Raw genomic sequence first — 22,488 nt, forward strand, 5'->3', positions numbered from 1 at the left:
GATCACAACTTACTGAATCCTAAAGTCTGGACATCTAGAGATCTGCCTGAATTTTTGTTTTATTTATACTTACTTACTGCTATTATTGCAAATCTAAACTTCTGGATTTCCAGGACAAAACAAGGCCGGGGTAAGGAACTATAAGTAGTTAAATTCAGGCAATACTGTGAAGGAAAATGCAAAAATCCAAATGCTATTATACATTTGCCAAGTAATAATAATAATCATCATAAAAATCCTAAATAGTACTGAAAGAAAAATGATTGCTTATCTGATCAAAGTCAATGCTATATCAAATCCAGAAGTTGGACTATAACTGCTGGCTTTTAGACAAGAGGTCTGTACAACAATCTGTAGGTAGTATAACTAAGTTAATAAAAGTTAAAAAAAACGTGATCAGAACTAAACAACACCAATATCATTGTATTATGCTCATGTGCCTCCTGCTTTGTCCCTTACTTTAAACATATCAGCAAAATAGTTATTGCAAAGGATTAAATGTCCAAGGTACAGTTGCTCTAAACTATAGCTCTGAATAAGCTAGAATTTTTCAGTGCATATCAACCATTATAAAATTTCTACTTCTTGACAAAATATCATTACTTTGCTGCCTGATTCTAAATAATTAGTATGAGGTTTAAGATTTAATACAGTAAATTAAATTCTCTATTTTTCCTGCAAATTTATCAATCCCTAACTTCTAAAGACATAGTTAACCCATATTATCCTGATTTACTTTCTAAGATCTCACAATCTATAAATGGAATATTTACATTTTAGTTTAAATTTCCTAATTTTATCCAGGGAAAAATCTAAATTATGTAAACATGTTCATGCCTAAGATCTTGGCGATAGTGAGATTAGCATCATCTCTATTAGGTGAAACTGCTAGTTTTCCTTATAGTGTTAATATTCTATATTACAAAATAGAATTTTGTGAATCAGTGGACATTCCAGAGTCATTGTGCTATGCTGCATATTTTATATAAATAGGTATTTCTTTTGTAAAATCAAATTATATTTTACTCAAATTTTAACTATTTTGTTACAAATAATTTTCAATCTATTTTAATTACACCATCCAGAAAAATACTGTAAATATTTCTACCCTCTTTCTCTCTACCAGGTCCCTCAAAAACTGCAAGTAAGAAAAGTAACAGCTACCACCATGGTTAATGTTGAAATATTGAACTTTTTCTCCAGAAAACTGCAAACAAGGTGAATATCTGTACACTTAACTATTTGTAAACAACAATGAACTTGAGATACTAGCCATTTCTACAGAGTAAGAAAATGAGAAGAATAAACTCAAAAATTAAGCATACTTAATTTTAGATGGCATGATTATTAATGTTGTAGTAAGTCATAAGGAATGTGCAAGGTACTAATAGATAGGATAAGCCAATTGAGCAAGGTCATAGAATAAAGTTAATATACAAAAATTGAAAATACTTTTAAATTCTAGCAATGAACCATAACAAATAGCATCCAAAATATAAGATATTTATAAATTTTCCAAAATAATATATGCATTTTAGAAATAAATAGCAGAAATAGATAACCATAAATGATAAATTTGACTTATTTAAATTTAAATTAGCCTTCTGCTCATTAAAAGATATTTTAAATTTATATATATTTTTTCATTTTACAGTTTATGATTTTTGTGTTCTCCTTCAAAAATCTTTGCATCTCCCCAAATCACATAGATGCCAGATATAAGCCTGAGAAAATCTCTTTATATTCCTGGTTTGCTGACACTTTTACTAGAAATGACTGTTAAAAGCTCTGTCAGTAGAAATTTTTTGTTGTTTTTAGAATGATTGAATTAAACTGATTGACTTTTTCATTGTTAATCAACTTTTCATTTTTCACATAAATTCTACCTTGCCTTGACATTTTATCTTTTAAAAAATACTGATGGATCTTTTTATGGTCAGTATTTTAATAAAATATGTAAGCCTTTATTTTTGATTAATCTTAGTGTGTAATTTTACTTCCCTTATAATGTCTTAGTATAAGTTTTTACAATAGGATGATGCTAACCTCATAGAGTAAGGTGAGAATGTTCTTCTGTAATTTTCAAGTTTTTTTGATGTGAAATAATTTAACTTCCTTTAACTTAAAACTTTCTTACTAATAAATTGAGGACTTTATTAGAGAGTAACTAACCTTAATGGATATATGTTAGCGCTATTTCACAGTGAATTTTTCACATTCATTGTGTTATGAAAACTGAAGAAATAAAAAAAAAACAAATTAGAAGAAAGCAGGATATATGAAAAAGTCCAAATTTATGTAATCATTTTAGGTAAGTGTATACCTAAGAAGCACAGAAACTGGGTGCTATATATAGGCTAGAAGTTTCTAATCTACCATGAGATAATAAAAGAAAGATATGCCTTTGACAAGAGATTGATTAGTCCCAAACAGGTTGGAAAATTCACCCTTCCCTAAGAACCTTCTCTGGTAAGAAGCATTGTCAGTTGAGGTTGGTCTTTTTTATAATTATACCACAACCCTAGTGGAATTGTTAATCAGAGTCAGATTCGAGCAACTTGCTTCAAATCACAAAAGATAATAATAAGCAAGTAGGTGTTTCCAGAAGAAAATGATACATGTGCCAGAAAAGAGGAATATGACTATAAATAATAAAACATTCATTGGTTATGATACAGATACCCACACTTATTTTTTTTATTAATGTTTATTCTTATTTTGAGAGCAACAGAGCACGAGTGGGGCAAGGGCAAAGAGAGGGAGACACAGAATCATAAGCAGGCTCCAGGCTCTGAGCTGTGAGCACAGAGCCCAATGTGGGGCTTGAACTCATGAACCGCAAGATCATGACCTGGGCCAAGGACGGATGCTTAACCGACTGAGCCAGCCAGGCGCCCCTACACACACTTATTTTTATATTTAATGTAAGTATTAGGATAGCTAGTAGTAATATGAAATAAAATGTGAAACATCTCTATTTTACCTTTTATGTTATTTAATAGTCATGGAATCTGAATATCTCAAAAAAATAAAGATGACAGATTTTAAGTGTTGGATAAAACAGGGGAGCCTGGGTGGTTTAGTCAGTTAAGCATCCAACTTCGGCTCAGGTCATGATCTTGCGGTTTGTGGGTTCAAGTCCCACACTGGGCTATGTGCTGACAGCTCAGAGCCTGGAACCTGCTTCACCTTCTGTGTCTCCCTCTTTCTCAGGCCTTCCCCCACTTATACTCTGTCTCTCTCTCTCTCTCAAAAGTAACATTAAAAAAAAATTGGGGGTAAAACAACAGGTCATCTATTTTATCCTTCTGAAAGACTAAAATGGCTTGTCCACATCTATTAACATATGACACAATAATCCATTCATTAGCACAAATGAATCCTGATCATTTTGCTCTAATTCTACTTATTTTTCATTCAATTAAACACATTTAATGTGAGAACAAAATCTAAAAGACATTTCCAAAGGGATAAAAGCAGTTGCGATTCTCTAAATTCAACAAACATTTGTGCATATGAGCTATGTGGAAACATGTCAGGGTGGCAAAATTTCCTTAAACTTCCAAAACCTGCATAATGTTATTTTTAATAATACAATATATGCATAAGGGTGATGACAAACGATAAAAGGAACAGAACACATACTTTAAAAAGAATTCATATTGCTTCTTGGTGTGCTCCACTTGTCCCCAATTTCAAGACACTAAAACTAGTTGCTGAGAAGAGTTTTAATTTTATTCAGCACTGTAAGGTGTAAAAAGTCAGAGTAACTAGATCTCTCCCTCCCTATTATTTAATGAGCTTGAATTCTCTTGAGTCAGTTCTGTTCTATGTTCTTCCTTTTCAACACTAGCTCTTAAGGTCAGTTCTTTTAGTGCTATCTTTCGATTTTATAATGAAAGAGCAGATGTTTTCTAAAACTGGTATTCACATGACTGAATTTATTATAATAGTAGGAAAAGAGGTGTGGCTACCACCTGAAGCCTTGTTCTTAGAAATTTACCCTCTGACACTGATGCAGTACTTTTAAAGAAAAAAAAAAGTCATAAGTCAAAGATTACCATAGTCATTACTGGCATTATACCAAAGTTGTATTTCAAGATGTAAACCAAGCTGGTGCAACTAGATGCTAATGAGCAGTATCTACAAAGGTTAAATATAAATACATATAATTATAGCTTTTTTGTGACAAGAAATTATTACTTTCTTTCTTACCCACAAGACATATCTCTCAAATAACAAACTGAAATGAAAGTATATTTATTCTGCAATCATAACAGGACTAGGAAATGTACAATTATGGTTAAGTGTTTGGAACATTTTGAATATTCATGGCTACAGCCTATAGATAGGATTAATTTTTTCCAACCAATGAAGTTCTGTATAATAGTATATTTGCATTCCGAAATTTTAAACTGGTGCTGAGAGAAAATATACATATTTTTTGTTTTCTGTCATATTTATAATATGAACAATCAGTGAAAAGTCTTAGAAAAATCATCTAGTATTAAGGCAAAGTCTATAATGAGGTATTTTGAAGCAAGACTGCCAAAGTATACTTATTTTATAAGGATAAATTATAAATTATTTCTGCATAATAAATATAATCTGTAATTTAATATTATATTAGGTACCCTGTGTTGATTGTGAAAATACAAGTCACATTATTGAGTTGATAATAAACAGGTATTCTTTTTTTAATGTTCATTTATTTTTGAGAGAGAGTGCAAGCGTGGGAGGGGCAGAGACAGATGGCCAGAGGATCCAAAGCAGGCTCCCAGCTGATGGCAGCTAGCCCAATGTGGGGCTGGAACTCAGGAACTAGGAGATCATGATCTCAGCCTAGTCAGACACTCAACCAACTGAGCCACCCAAGGTGTCCCTATAATATAAGGTATTCTTTAATAAGTTCTAGATTTTAGCACAGAATGGATACTATCAGCAATATAATAAACATGAAAGATCTTTATATAATGTTAAGTGAAAAAAATGATGAAAATTGGATTTATTTTATAATTAATATGAATAAAAACCCACATATACATATTCACGGACAAAAGGATTTGACATTAAAAAGAGATGAAAAGTTTACAATTTGTAATAAATGTATTGTTTTATTTCTCTCAATTTATTACCATAATTTTGAAAAATTAATTTATTCTGAAAAACAAATTTAGTAGGTATTTTGAAGACAATAAGAGACCAATATTTAATAACAGATCCCATGAAAATTAAAGTAAAGAAGTGAGAGCTGAGGGGTAATCTTCAGTAACTAAATTCTGCTAATCATTTAGTACTTATTGACTGTGAAGATAGGACAATTGTTGTTAAGCACTAACATTCAGCATGGGAACTTAATTTGGTTTGGGCTTGTAATTTTTTTTCAGGTGAATGTATTTAAAAGGCAAATTCCCTAAAATTGTTCCATTTTCTAAATTTTTAGATTAAAATGCATCATTTAACCAAAACAAATATAAATATAAACCAGTTTAAATTCCTAACATGGATTATAAGGCACTATAAAATTTAGTTCCCTGCAAATCTGTGGTCTTTTCACCGTTCACTTTTCCCACTGAGATCCAGCCATACCTCTTTGTTCACTTTGCTTTTCTTTGAATCCTGCAAGTTTGTTCCTGCTTGTGTGTGTGTGTGTGTGTGTGTGTGTGTGTGTGTGTGTGTGTGTGTGTGTGTGTGTCTGCTGGTAGTTAAGAAATGTGTAACAATTCCCAAGTTGGTTTTGCTACAACAGGCCAGCAAGAGGGATCTTGTGCTGATAGAAATGTTCTGTATCATGACTGTATCAATGCCAATATCCTGGAAAACTACAGTTTTGCAAGGTATTTCTATTGAGTAAAACCAAGTACAGAGCACATATCTCTCAACGTTATTTCCCAAAACTGCTTGTAAACCTAAAATTATCTCAAAATAAAAAGTTTACTTAAAAATAAGTGAATAAAAGTAACTGGGAAAAACAACTATTTGGATCAAGTTTTAATAATGTAAATGATAGTCATTAGGTAATATAATAATTTTCTTCAATACAAACTTAGGAAGCATCTATAGGAAATGCCCTTATGCTAGTTGATAATATGGATTCACAATATTTACAGAATGCTCTACTTGCAATGATAATTTCTTTTCAAGGTACTGTGAGATAAAATGATATTTTATGTAATAATAATACCACTATCAAAGTAACATGTAAAGCTTTTTATCAGAAATATACATTTTGTATATATAAGGATGAATTTAATGTTTACCAAGTAATTCCATTGGATAATAGTTCTTACTTTTTGGTAGAGCAAATGTAGAATGATGAGATCAATGTCAAAAGAGACATACAAACTATTTCAAAACCAACCTAAACTAAGAATTCTACAAAGTAGTTATCATGTTAAATTATGAAACTAAGAATTGAAGAGCAAAGAAATTCTTAATTTTCCTAAAAGCATGAAATAGTTGTTAATACGGAGTAATTTACCTTATTGTCTAACATTGGCAAGTACTCTGATATAAAGGCAGTAAAAACTTTAATAACGACTACTTGCACTATTCTCAGTAATACCACTTACAAAGCACTTACACTGTAACCATCAGTTAGAAAGAAGGCTATAAAATATGTCTTGTGTTCAGCCTGTTTTCTGATTCTAGGATGGAAAATATTCTACATTCACTTATATGTAGAATCACATTTTTAACCTAAGAAATAATGAGGAAGCCATCTCAAAGTAAATGTATTCCAAATAATACACTTCATTTCCATATTTACATTAAATATCACATTAGAAACAAGGGATTAATTCAATATTAACTAGAGTTAAGGTGTTACCCAATGGTTCGAAACTGCTAGAGAGTCACTGAAAATAGATCTCTAAGTCAGAACAGCTACATGACCAAAATCGCTTTAGTGGATCTTCATTTTCTCCCAGCCATCTCTGTTCCTAGATAGGTTCCGGAAAACAGTATGGATGTTGGGACAATTCTGCAATTCTATGTTCAAACTGCTGGATAGATCATATGTTCAACATTATATTCTTCAGTGTTTGGAACTTTCTATCTCTTGTCTATATACTTCAGAGACAACCTCTTTTGAAAAAATTAAAAAATAATTAAAAAAAAACAGAAAAACTAGAGTTGAACATGATTTTCTTCAGAACCTGAAAAGCATTGATCCTTTAACTTCTGGCTCCAAATCCACACTAATTTCATCTTTTAAGGGCCACTACAATGATTTGTGCTGATGTGCCTAAAGTTAGGTACTATTTTTGCAAATATAACCAAACTTAAAAACACAAATATTCTATGTGACTATAGTTTGTCCTCACAGACTCTCACAAAGATTCTCATGAGTCAGTATTTCTTGATTACTCTCTTCTAGGACATTAAATTAAAATCAACAACAACAACAACAACAACAACATCAACCTGCTTGAGTGCCCCGCTCCCCAATCCTCCATCAGGGTCTCACAGGCCACATTTGGAGAATTGTTGTCATAGAGAAACTAAGCATTGGCCAGTTCATAAATACATGCTAAGTACAAGAATCTGTCTTGTACTGAAAAAGTCCAAAAAGCATATTTCATTTCAATAACAGGTAATTAAAAGCTGTCATCCTATTAAATTTATTATAATCATAATCTTCAAGATCCACCCATGTTCAAATTATAGAATTTGACAGATAATAGAAATCATTATGCAACTAAAACTCTTCTCAAATTTTGATTATGGTACTAATCTTTGATAGTCCTCGGGGCCATGAGATTGCTTTCATTCCTTTTTTTTTTATCTTCAAATCTAAGAGTTCCTTGTATATTTTGAGTATAGTAATTTACCACATATATAACTTGGAAACATTTTCAACCATTCTGTGCTCTGTCTTGTTATTCTTTTTTTTAATTTTTTTTAGTTTTAAAGCTTTTCTTAAGTTTATTTTTGGGGGGAGAGAAAGAGAGAGAGAGAAAGAAAGAAAGAAAGAAAGAAAGAAAGAAAGAAAGAAAGAAAGAAAGAAAGAAAGAGAAAGAAAGAGAAAATAAATCAAGCAGGGGAAGGGCAAAGAGAAGGAGAGAGAGAATCCTAAGCAGACTCCGTGCCAGCAGCACCAAGCCCAATGTGGGGCTCTGTCTCACCAACCATAAGCTCCTGACCAGAGCCAAAACCAAGAGTCAAACACTTAACTGAGCCATCCAGGCACCCCTGTCTTATCATTCTTTTAACAATACATTTCATAGATCTTAAGTTTTTAATTTTAAAAATTCCTACTAATTTTTTTTTCTTTTTTACCTTTAAGGATCATTCCTTTGTTTTTGTTTTTTTGTTTTGTTTTTTTTTTTTAAGAAAACTCATTAACAAACCCAAGGCAATATATATTTACTTTTGTTTTCCTCTAGAAATATTATATATTTGCATTTGTGTTTAGGGATATCATCCAATTTTATTTCATTTCTGTGTTAAATATATATTTTGCCTAGGTTTATCCTTTTTCATAAGGACAACCTATTGCTCCATCACCGTTTGCTGGGGAGAAAAAATTATCTTTCCTCCACTAAATTGCCTCTGTGTCTTTGTCAAATATCAGTTAGATTTATTTTTGTGGGTCTATTTCTGCACTCTAGTCTGTTATCTTGACCTATGTGTCTATTCTTTCATAGTATTGCAGTCTTGACTGTGGTAGCTGTAGAGTTAAGTCTTGGCTTGGGGTACATTTAGTCCTCTGACTTTATTCTTCTTTGAATATTCTAGGTCTTTTGCCTTTACATGTACATTTCATAAGGACTTGACTGATATTTACAACATACCCTTCAAATATTTTGATAAGATTTACACTGAATCTAAACAAGTGGAGAAATAATTCTCCATTTAATTAGCTCCTCTAATTTCCTTCATTGGTTTTTTATAGTTTTTTACTTACAGACCATGCACATATTTTGTTACTTATACCTAATACTTTTTTGGTGCTATTAATAAAGGGTATTGAATTTTAATTTCAAATTTCAATTACTAAATGCTGATATATAGGAAAAGGATTGACTTTTGGGTATACAAAAATAAAACCTGTATCCTGTGGCCTTGCTACACTTGCTTATTAGTTCCAGACATTTTTTCAAGATATTTTGGAGTTTTCTACATAGATAATCAGGTTAGAAATAAACGAATAAAATATAGCATACACACACAAACACACCCACACACACACCCACACACCCACACACACACTTTTTTTGGTCTTATTGAACTAGTTAAGATTTCCAGTACAATGAATAGGAGTCATTGGAGAGGATATCCTTGCCTTTTCTTGATTATCTGGGGAAAAGCCTCCAGATATTCTCAGCATTAAGGATGATATTAGCTGTAAGTATAGCTGGGTCTTCTATGTTGCTTTTATTTGGTTAAGGAATTTCTCTCTTCCTATTCTTTACCTTTTATTGTGAATTTGTTCTAATTATGTTGAATTGATTTTCTCAGACTACTTTGTTACAGTATTATACTTTTACATGTTCTTTAGTCTGTTTGTAGCATGAAATATAGTGATTGATTTATATATTTAAAACCAGCCTTGCTTTCCTGGAATGAATCACCCATCATAATATAGTTTTTATATTGTTGAATTCAATTTGTTTTTATTCTTCAAAGGATGTTTGCAACTTTGTTCATGAGAAACAGTGGTTTGCAGTTTCCTTTTTCTGTAATGTATTTATTTTGTTTGGTATTAGGATAACATTAACCTCACAAAATGAGTTAGGAAGTATTAACTCTGCTCCTATTTTCTGGATGAAATTATGGAGAACTAGCATCCAATCATCCTTAAAAGTCTCATAGATTTCACCAAAACACCATCTGAGTCTACCGCTTTATTTTGGGGCAGGTAATTAATTATTGATTGAATTTATTTAACAGATACACATGCATTCAGATTATGTCTCTCCTTATATGACTTTTGGTAGCTTGTGACTTTCAAGGAATTAGTCCACTTCATCTAAATTACAAAATTTCTGAACACAGAGCTATTTGTAATACTCCATTACTGTTCATATGATCTTAGTAATTTGTATCTTTTTTTTCTTGGTTTCCATGGCTAGAAGTTTATCAGCTTTTTTTGATCTTTTGAAAGAACTAGTTTTTTATGTCATTATTTTTTTCTCTATTATTTTTTTGTTTTCAAATTTAGATTTCTGCTCTAATTGTTATTTTCTTTCTTCTGCTTGCTTTAGGCCTAATTTGTTCTTCTTTTCTAGTACCCTGGTTATTGATTTAAGAGGTTTCTTCTTTTCTAATATATGCAGACAAATAGATGAAGAATACAAGGGATAAAAACTACTTTTTTTTGTTGTTTTGTTTCGTTTTTTGCCTATTCCAGTATTAAAACAAACAAAAAAGCTAGGTAAGTCTTAATAACTGAGTTTTTCTACCATTACTGATATGAAGCTGAGTTGTTAGGATTAAAATAAAGTGATCATATCTATATTAAAAATACATATATTATAAATAATGTTTAGAACATACCTCATATAAATTTTTTAATGTTTATTTATTTATTTTGAGAGAGACAGTGTGTGTGCAAGTAGGGAAGTAGCAGAGAGAGAGATGGAGAACCCCAAGCAGGCTCTGGGCTGTCACAGCAGAGCCTGACACAGGGCTCGATCCCACAAACCGTGAGATCATGACCTGAACCAAAATCAAGAGTTGGACACAAATGACTGAGACACCCAGGCTCCCCCGTACCTCGTATGATTTTTATTCTTTTAAATTCCTTAAGGTATGTTTAATACTCATGAGGTGTTCTATCGTTGTGAATATTTTTGTGAACTTAAAAATAAGTGTATTCTGATGTTGTTAGAGTACTCTACAAATGTCAATTATAGTAAGTTGATTTATAGTGCTGTTCATGTCTACTATATAATTACAAATTTTCTGCCTGTTTGTTATATCAATTACTGACAAGGGTGTTGAAGTTCCCGATTACCACAGGGAATTCTATATTTCTTTATTAAGTTATATCAGTTTTTACTTCATATATTTTAAAGCATTCTTTTTAGATGCATTTATGTTTCAGATTATTATGTCTTCCTGGAGACTTCATCCATTTATCATTATGTAATGCTCCTATTTCTCTCGGATTAATTTTATTGGAACTCAGTTTTGCCTGAAATTAATATAGCTATTCCAGTTTTAATTTTAGCATGTTTTTTATTCACTCTTCTATTATTAATCTGAGCATTTAATTTAAAGTGAGTTTTTAAAGGACAACAAAGAGTTATGTTTTAATGCACTGTCTTTTAACTTGGATCATTATATAACCATATTTAAAGTGATGATTGAGAACTCCACTTTTACCTCTGGCATATAAAGAGTTTGAATATTGTTACTCCTTCTCTTAAAATATTTTTTAAAAAGGCTGAGCAAACATATCAATTACATTTGCTGCACCCATTAGGGAAGTCAGGTTAGGGAGCAAAATGCCACCCTAATATTTGGAGAGAAATAAACCCTGAGAGTCCCAGCAGAATTCTGTATACATAACATAGATACCTCCAGCCAGGAACTGGCAGTATCATATAAATGGTTAAGTTTTGAAGAGTTAATAGAAGCAGAGTGTGAACTAATATGAGAATGAGAAAGTGCAGCCTTAGGGAGCTCACCGTAGCCTTGAGGGTGTTACCAGGAGCAATCACAGGAAAGATACCGTCATAGCTCTGGCAGGGGAAAAGGAAAACTTACCACTGTGAAATATACTCATAGTGTCCTCCCTCAGAAAGACCTACTCTCCAGTGGAAAAGACTTTAACGCTGAGTGAGCTGACATAGGGGAAAGACATTTCCCTGACTGTAGTCCCCTTTAACCTCTTGTCTTACAGCACGGGGTAGAGGTGGTTAGAAAACACTGTGCAGGCCACACCCCATGGAACAGACCCACTAAGTGATGGATTTAATCACAGGATTATAGAATGCTTCTCCTTGCCTATACCTTACCACCAGCCAGGAGGGCTCCAGTGTAACAACAGTGGATTTCAGTAAAAAGAGCTCAAGAAAGATCCTTGGGGCACCTGGGTGGTTCAGGTGATTGAGTGTCTGACCCTTGATTTAGGCTCAGGTCTTGACCCCAAAATTGTGACATCAAACTTTGGGTTGAGCTCTGCACAGATCCTGCTTGAGATATTCTCTCTTTCTCTCTTTCCCTCCCCCCTTCCCTCCCTCTCTCTCCCCCTGCCACCTCTCCACCTTCCTCTAAAATTAAAAGAAAAAAGAAAGATCTTCTCTTAAAAGAAATATTTAGTAAAGCTCAAAGGCCACAGGAGAGAAAAATAAAAGGAATATTAAGAGGTGTGAAACCCTGGCACTTATTGCTACAGAAATGATACACAGCACAAAGCCTACCCAGAGTAACATAAATCTTCACACTAAAGACTTAGTGTGAAGCTTTCAACAACAACAACAAAAATACAAGGTTTGCTAAAAACCAAGAGAAAGCATAGTTTGAAGAGATAAAGGAAGCATCAGAACCAGATTCATATATGACACTGATTTTGGAATTATCAGATAAATAATTTAAAATAACTATGGTTAATATGATAAGGGAACTCATGAAAAAAATAAGATATAAGAATAATTTAGTAATGTAAGCAAGAAGATTAAGAAAAACTAAAAAAGAAATGCTAGAAATAAAAAGTACCATAATACAAATGATAAATGACTTTAATGGGCTCCTCAAAAACAGACCAAGTTAAGAAAATAATCATGAGCTGAAAGATATATCAGTAGATACTTTACAAATTGGAATATAAAGAGAAAAACAATTTTTTTCTAAAACCTCAGAATGGGCCATTTAAGAACTGTAGGACATTTCAAAAGGTGAAATTTGTAAATGAAATAACAGGAGAAGAAAGAATAAAGCAAAATAAATATTTAAAGCAATGCTAGCTGATACCTTTCCAAAATAATAACAGACACCAAACCCAACCAGAAGCTCAGAGAATGTCAAACAGGACAAATACCTCCCCCGCCAAAAAAAAAAAAAAAAAAAAAAAAACACCTGCACAAAGGCATGTCATAATATGACTGCCTACAAAAGAAAGAAAATCTTGAAAAACAATGTGAAGAGAGCTTACCCATAGAAGAGCAAAGATAAGAATTAGAATGGATTTCTAATCAGAAAACAGTGGAACAAAAAGAGAGTATAGTGAATTATTTAAAGGGTTGAAAGAAAACACACATAAATATATAACACACAACTTAGAATTTTATATCCAGTGGCATTTTCCTTCCAAAGTGAATGAGAAACAAAAATTTTCTCAGACCCAAAGGAAAAGAGAAAAAAAAAACTAAGGTAATTCATCATTAGAAGACCTGCCTTGCAAGCAATGCTTAATGATGTTTCTCAGAGAAAAGGAAAACAAATTCAGAAATGTGAATTTACATAAAGAAAGAGAGTCCACTGAAGAAGGAACAACCTAAGGTAAAATAAAAAACTTTATTTATATTCTTTTTGATTGATCTAAAGGGATTATGAATATAGTTGAAATAATAATATCTACACCATCTTTGTCACTATTCAATATTCATTGCATTTGCAAACATATGATGTAACTATAGGGAAAAATCCACAAAAATTTAGAGGCCATATGAAGACTGGCACCTAGGAGTTTCTTACTCTCACTCTAGCTCACACTCGGTGTCCAGAAATCTATTACTACCACCCATGTTCCTACTACTCTGTAGCTCCAAAAGACTTTGCTCTGGGTAGCAGACCTTAGTTGCTTTCTCTTTCTCTATGTGCCTGTCCCTCCAGAGACAGCCCTATGGCCTCAGTTTTCTATAATGTCCAGGACAAGTAACTGATTTTGAGTTTTTCTAATTTTTTCTTGTTACGCCGAGAGTAGTGGTGACTTCCAAGCTCCCTATATGCTAGAGTTGAGGACAAAAGTAAATATTTGGATTTTTAAGGACTGTTTCTGTTATTAAATATTTATTTAAACAAGATATAATACAAAATAAAGCAAGACATTTGTCCACATACTCATAGTATGTCTTAATATTATCAGCATAAATCCAGGCCTTTGTGTGTGTGTGCGTGTATGCGTATACAAAAAAAAAAAAAAACCTGAGTAATTACTCAGGGTAATTATTATTCAGTTTTTTTCTGTTCTTTAATAAATCATTCAGCTGTACAATATTTATGAGCTTTTCTATATGTGCCTTATATTTTTAGTAAAATTTTAAGAAACCACAAAAGCCACATACAGTTAACCATGCATGTGACATCAATTTTAGCTGCATTAAATAATTTTAATCATTTACTCTTCTGTGGAAAAAATAATCCAAGTTTGGCTGACAACTTCTGGAATGACTTCCGAGTTTCACTGTGCATCTGCTTCCCAGTGAAAACAACCACAACTGGTAAAAATGATAAAAGCAAACAAACAAAGCACTTAAAGTCTCTAGAAACCGTCCTAAGGGAATGCAATAGAGGGGAAAAAAAATTGCAGAAAACCTTTTAAATTTCATTAGAGCAGTGGTAGTCCACGGTACCTGAGCCATGATTAGCTTGGAGCCACCCTCCAAACACACCAGCTCATCAAGGCAGAAGCTCCAGACCCGGTGAGTGTGACCACGAAGGTTGTGCTCCTTTGCCCCATGCTCCAAGTCAAGGGCTGCACCAACACCTCAGAGAGGCAGGCCACCAGCATTTATCATCTACCCCGGTTCCCTGTTGCAGAAGCTCTATTCAGGAATACACAGCTAAGATGTCTTAGGACCCTCTTCTTCTACCCAGCCCACAGTCACAGAGTAGTAGTTCTACCTCAGACACGCCATGTTACAGGGGGCCATGAAGCTGTTCCTGAGGAAACTGACTTTAGCTAGAACTGAGTCTATGAAGTTCACTCTGAGTTAAGCCAAAGAGTTAAGAGAACTGTAAAACAATGAAAGTTTGGTGGTAAGCAATTAGCAACCAGAGAAATGCAAATCAAAATCATAGTGAAAAAAACAAAAAACAAAAAACAAAATAACCATAATGAGATACCACCTCACACACTAGAATAAAAAAGTCAGATAACAACTAGTGTTGAGAATAGGGAGAACTCAAAATTCTCATATACTGCTAGTAGAAATGTTAAGATTGTACAACTGCTTTGGAAAAATCTCCCAAAGTTTAAACACAATGTTATCTTATGCCCCAGGAATTCCACTTCTAGGTATAGGCCTAAGAGAATTAAAAACAAAAATCCACATAAAATATGTACATAGATGTTCAGAGTAACATCATTCATAAGAGCCAAAAAAATAGAAACAAACTGAATATTCACCAATTGAAGAATGGAAATAAATTTGGTAAATATATATATTTATTAAAAACATAAATATATATATATATATATATTCATAAAATGGAGTATTATTTAGCCATAAAAAATGAAGAACTGATTACAAGTTACAATCTGATGAACTCTGAAAATATTGTGGTAATAAGTTCGTCACAAAAGATAAATGAGTTTCTATATGTGTGTGTGTGTGTGTACTGTGTGTATATACATATACATACATACACACTATGTATGTATACATATATATGTGTACATATATACATACATATACACATTGTACATACATATACATACACACTACATGTGTATATCTATAAACTGGGTGTGTACACACATATGTATATATATGTATATTTATATAATGCCCAGAATAAGTAAATCTAAACAGGCAGAAAGCAAATTAATCTTTTCCTAGGGCTGTGGGGTTGGGGAGAGATGGTGGGTGAGTGAATCCTAATGGTTATGTTTTTTTTTTGAGAGGGCATGATAAGATATTGTGGTAATAATGTTGGGCAACTGTGAATAAACTAAAAATACGATACACTGCATACATTAAATGAGTGAATTATATAGATAATTATACTTCAATAAAGCTGTTATAAAAAAAATCCAAGGCGTTTAATTACACTAAAATTATTTTTAAATATTTCTACATCATAATTTCTATCAACTCTTTTCTCCTACAATGTACTAGTAACTTTATATTCAATATCTTAAAAGCACATAATAACCAGGTAAAATATGCATTCTTTTAACAAATTTTTTGCAGAGGAAGAATCCAGAGAATTCAACTTTCTCAAAGTCACTTGGCTCTTATGGTGGAAGGTCTGGGATATGAATTGAGAATTATCTATGCTAACCAGTCTTGCTGTAGTACACTAAGCTAACTCCTGTGATTTATTTTATGGGGCATGTTTAAACTAATGCATAATCCTGCTTAATAAAACATTACATTTTTGTTCATTCTTTTAGCCATTTGCTCAATAAATATTTACTGAATTCCTCCTATCACCCAAGCCTGACCTAGGCACTGGGGCATTAATTACAAAAAAATGTGTTTCATTTTCCAATTCAGCACAGTTCTGTTCTATCAAGAAAAGTAAATAGTTTATCCAATTTGCAGGCTCATTAGTCCCTTTGGTGAATGCAACTTAGATTTATCATGGCACAATAAAGAATGGTGAAACTTTTTTTAAGTAAATTTCATATCAAATATAAATCCACAGCAGGTTTCTGTAACAATTACTTTTTTTAAGTTGCAAAATAAGAATCTTTCTGTTCTTTCATTTTTTTAACCTAAATTAAATTCAAATTGGCATTTTTGAGGAGGATTAGGTCTAAAGACAATAACAGATGGAGATAACAGAAGATTAGATTTATATGTTGGTATTTTCAATCTTATATCTGAGTGAATCCAACCCCACTGAAGTTTCTGTGTCAGATGAGAAATGGATTTTATCCCACATACTCAAGCATGCACTCACTGGGACAGGAGTCTCTCAGTTTGTTTGGATACCTAAGTTTCACTCCCTGAAGGAAGAACTTTTCTGAAGATCAAATCCATAGGACTTGTCCATAGGACTCAAATAAAAGTGAAAACATAGATCCCTGGTTAGAATGTGTATGAAATTGCAGCATTACAATATAACACAAGTTGCCTAAGGCAATTACATGTATCTGAACAAATTTTTCAAAGAAAAAGCACAGCACACAGGGTAGGGGAGGATTGCACTCAAATTAGAGACATTTAAGTGCTAACTATGCAAAACAGAACTAGGATATTTTTGAGGGTAAATTGACAGAAAAAAATTATGGTAACCAATTTTACTGACAAACATATCTTGTCAATTGGAGTGTTATTTGGTACTGGAGTTGTGGAGTATAACTTGACAGTTCCTCTCTAAATTAAGAATTTACAAATTATTTGAATAATATGCTTCTAGGAATATATTCTCCATAAAATTATGTCTTGAATACATCAGTTTCTCTTTACCTTGGCTACCACCCCAACATCCAAATCACCATTATTTTAAACCAACCTTGTGCAAAATCTAAATTTCTGGCTTCCTTGTTTTATTGTTTTTAATGTTTAGTTTTGAGAGAGAGAGGCTGAGGGCGAGTAGGGGAGGGGCAGAGAGCGAGGGACACACAGATCTGAAGCAGGCTCCAGGTTCTGAACTACCAGCACAGAGTCCAACATGGGGCTCGAACTCACGAACCAGAGATCATGACCTGAGTTGAGGTCAGATGCTTAAACAACTGAGCCACCCAGGTGCCCCTGGCTTCCTTGTTTCTAAACATGCTCTTCAATTTTTTACAACATTGTCAGAATGACTGATAAAATATGTAGAATAAGTCATGTGATTTCCTACTTAAATTTTCAAATGTCTATTTCTTTTAGAATGAATACAAACTCTTTATTATTCCCTACAAGGCAGTACGTGAAGTAACCATAGGTTTACTCTCCCATGATCTAGAGTTCTAATCATACTAACTTCCTTACTTTTCTTTAAAATCACTAAACTTTGGGGCACCTGGGTCATGATCAGTTGAGATCAGGTCATGATCTCACAGTCTGTGAGTTCGAGCCCCGTGTTGGACTCTGTGCTGACAGCTCAGAGCCTGGAGCCTGCTTCAGATTCTGTGTCTCCCTCCCTCTCTGACCCTCCCCTGCTCATGTTCCGTCTCTCTCTGTCTCAAAAATAAATAAATACATTAAAAAATTTTAAATCACTAAACTTTATTTTATATATTGGCTTAGCACTTGGTTCCTACTAGAGTAATTATCTTCCAGCATTTAGCATGGCTGGATTATTCTCCATTATATTGATATTTTCAAAGATCTGGATTTTTATTGATCTTTCTCTATTGATTTTCTCTTTTCAGATTTTCATCTGCTCTAATTTTCATTTCATTATACTGTTTTATGTGTTCTTCTTTTTCTAGCTTCCTATGATTAAATCTTGGCTTATGATTATAGATCTTTCTTCTTTTCTAATACATTCAATGCTTAAATTTCCATGTAAGTACTGCGTTTGCTGTATCCCACAAATTGTATATTTTCATTTTTACTTAGTTCACAATATTTTAAAATATTCCTTAGCATTTCTTTGACCCTGGGTTATTTAGAACTGTGCTGTTTAGTCTTCAAATATTGAGTTATTCCAGCTATCTTTCCATCATTGATTTCTAGTTTCATTCCATTACAATCAGAGAAGATATTTTATACAGTTTCTATTCTTTTAAATTTGTTAAATATGTTTCATGTCACAGTATGTGGTCTATCTTGGTTAATGTTCCAAGTAAGTTTAAGAAGAATGTGTATTCTGCTGTTGTTGGATGATGTAGTGTATAGATGTTATCTTGATCTATTCAGGCTACTATGACAGAATACCATTGACTGAGTGGCTTATAAACAACAGAATTTTATTTCTCACAATTCTGGAGACTACAAGTTTGAGATCAGGGAGCAAGTATAGTGGAATTCCAGTGAAGACTCTCTTCCTGGTTCAGACAGCCATCCTTTCACTGTGTTTTCACATGGCAGAAGAAGAGTAAGAGAACTCTCTGGTGTCTCCTTTATAAGGGTACTAATCTCATCCATAAAGACTCTACCCTCATGACTTAATCATTTGCCAAATATCCCACCTCTTAATACCATCATATTGGGGGGTTAGTATTTCAACATATGAATTTGGGGGCAAATTCAGCCTATAGGAGATGCTAATTAAATGCAACTGACTGATTATGCTGTTCAGCTCAACTATATTCATATTGCCAGAAGCATTAAGGAATTATTCCCCAAATTCTCTGTGAGACCCTGATAGGACTCCTGGAGGTAAGACTCACAAAAACATGGAGCATGTATGTCAATATGCATGTACGTGTGCACACTGTGGATGGTAGATACATAAAGCATAACGAAGGCTAGGGATGGGTGCTTTCAATTTTTTTTTTATACTTCTACACTGTTTGCTTTTTCAAAAAAAATCTCTATACTTATAATTACAAACACGTTTAAAGAAATGAGGAGGAAAGGGTACTTATTTATACTGACATTAAAGCCTCAACCAGGAACTGCACTTTTGTTAAATGCACTCTTACTTGAGAAGAGATACTGTATCAATCTGATTTAACTCTGTACCTCTAGCGCCTGACATAGAGGGTGCACAATATGCACCTGATAAATACTTCTAGAATACATGAAAACCTTCAAGAGGGACCTTCAGGGATTTTATTAAAAACCATCAATACAAATCGCCATTGGAGGCCACCACTGAGAGCATAAAATGGTGCATTTTCTATTGTGGATCCATTATTGCTCAGTAGCCTCCAGCTATCTCTTCACCACTAACATGAACTGTCCATGTTATTGAGGGAAGCATAAAAATTATCAAAATTTCCAGTAAACTTCATTGAAGGAAACTTTACTAAATTAGATACCCAGAAAGATGGAATGACAACATAAATGATATATAAAAATCGTGAAGCACACGTCATCTTTCAGTTTATCAGCAGAGAATTCGACCCTGTCTGAAAAACATGATTACAATACAGTATATTAAATTATTTTCTTCTGAAAATTTTTTTTTCTCTCTCTCTCTTCCTTCCTCCTTGTCACAGTTCTCTGACAAATCCAAAATCAGTTTTTCACCATGACTGACTTTCTACTAACTCTTCTGACTGCTTTATTCAGGTAAAATTCATGATATAGGAAAATTATCCGTATAAGTTAAAAAAAAAAAAGTACTTGCCAGATTGCAATAAGTTTTATATACAACAGAATAAAACACAATTTAATTAGAAACAAAAAGTCTGTTTCCTAGGACTGCAGTCAAGTAAAGTTTTGAATTTAGGGGCCAGATGGTTGTCTAAAATAGAACATATTTTAGATTCTTTGGTAGCAGCGAAGTAGACTTAAATCAACTGGATGAGAGGTTCACTTTAATCAGGTCAACCAACAGTTGTTATATCAAAGCTGACTGAATTTCTGAAGTTCCGTGAAATAAAACAAGTATTTCCCACATATTCCAACCTTCCACTGAGATAATGCATCAACCTATTTCTCATTTCTCTGAAGAGCTGCTTATGTTATAGGAATTTACTCAATGATTTACAAACATAAAAGTCTAAATATAAAAAAGTAAACAAACGTAAACTGAAAGAGAGGACTGACAGAGCAAATTTATTGAAATCCATGATGAAAACTTACATGTTATCAAAATTTTTATTATGATTTATTTAATGATTTGGAGTGTGATTTATAAACAATATTAAAGAAATTTAAATGGATAAAGACAGTACTTACAGTTTAAGCTTCAAAGTCACTCTAAAAACGTATTAAAATTCTTAAACTATTTTGGGGTGCCCGGGTGGCTCAGTCAGTGAAGCATTCAATTCTTGATTTTGGCTTACGTTATGATCTCATTGTTCATGGGATTGAGCCCCATGTCGGGTTCCACATTGACAGCATGGAGCCTGCTTTGGATACTCTCTCTCCCTTTCTCTCTGCCCCTCACCTACTTGTGTGTCCTCTCTCTCTTTCCAAGTAAATAAACATTAAAAAAATAAAACTCTTAAACTATTTCTCATTAAAACCTTTGAAATTTAAGTATTAGCACTTGCTTTGATTCCCCTGATCTTGAGTTTATCCATATGACACTGGCAATGTAACTAAATTGTTTGAAAGTTCTCTTCATTTTAGTATTCTCTCATTTAATACCAAATATCATACCACAAGGAAAGTCAACATTGCTCATTTGATCATTCATTTAGCAGAAAAGTGTTGAGCAGCTATATGTAAAAGAAACTCTTTGAGAGGTGTGGGGGGCCAGGCCCCGGTGCCAGGCTGAGACCGGGTCGAGCAATGTTCCCCGTTGACTCAAGCCAGCCCGGTGGTTCCCCCTCCCATTCATGTGGGAGGCCGGGCCCCGGCGCCAGGCTGAGACCGGGTCGAGCAACGTTCCCTGTTGACTCAAGCCAACCCGGTGGCTCCCCCTCCCATTCCCCCACTTTCAAGGGCATACGAAAGCCTTGTCAAGGCTGAGAAAGTTAATTCCTGAAGCCTGTGGTCTGCAGGTGTTGGCAGTAATGCTACCTCCCTTTTTCTACCCCGAGTCAGATAGACACAAACATGGGAACTGTGTTTTGCTAGCAATCTATCAACAAGGTCTTGTGACCTGTTCAGAAAGTTCACAAGGTACACAGAACTAAATGTTTTGGCTGGCAGTGATCATGGGAAACCTGTTTATTCTTAGAATGACCTGATCCATAAGAGTCTTATATTATAAAAGATTGTGTATAGCAACAATAAAGCCGTCACTTGGGCCATCAGCCCAGGGGACCCTCCTGTTCCCAAACTTTCTCTTCTCTCTTTTTTCTTGCATTCCCCTACCCTCAGGACCCTGATCTTGGTGTTTGTCGCGCCAGCCGCGACAGAGAGGTAAGGTTGCAGTGAGAAAACATATGTAGTCCTTTCTCTCATGGTATTTATGTTTGATTGTGGGTGAAAGGCAGACAGTAAACAAAGAAATATGTGAGTTGTAATAAGTGTTAAAAAGAAAAATAATGTAAAAGACTAGAGATCTTTGGAGAACTGATATTTTATATTAAGGAAAAAAGTATGTGGGAGAGTCAAAGAAAACTGAAAGGGGAGGATATAATTTTTTAATGAGGTTGTCTTAGAGGGGTCATGAAAGAATTAACTGCGAATGTGATTGGTAATAGTTTTAATTTCCTTAAATTACACAATTTAGTTTTAAAAATTTGAAGAATATCACTTTTTTAAGTTTATTTTTCAATTTGAGAGAGAGAGAGAGAGAGAGAGAGAGAGAGAGAGAGAGAGAGAGAGAGAAGGTATAAGCAGGATAGGGACAGAGAGAGAGAGGAAGAGAGAGAATCCTAAGCAGGCTCCACGCTGTCAGCACAGAGCCCAATGCAGGGCTCAATCCATGAACCATAAAATCATGACCTGAGCAGAAATCAAGAGTCAGATGCTTAACTGACTGAGTCACCCAGGCGCCCTGAAGAACATCATTTTAGACATTTATGTGATGTAGATACTTGAGAGAGTTTTTAAAATGCAAGAGAAACAATAAAATAAATGGATGAACTTTTGAGCAGAGGGAGGATAATATCTGTTAAAATAGGATTCAAAATATAGAATGTGGATA

The sequence above is a fragment of the Panthera tigris genome, chromosome C2 (genome assembly GCF_018350195.1).
Source record: "Panthera tigris isolate Pti1 chromosome C2, P.tigris_Pti1_mat1.1, whole genome shotgun sequence".
Classification (NCBI taxonomy): Eukaryota; Metazoa; Chordata; class Mammalia; order Carnivora; family Felidae; genus Panthera; species Panthera tigris.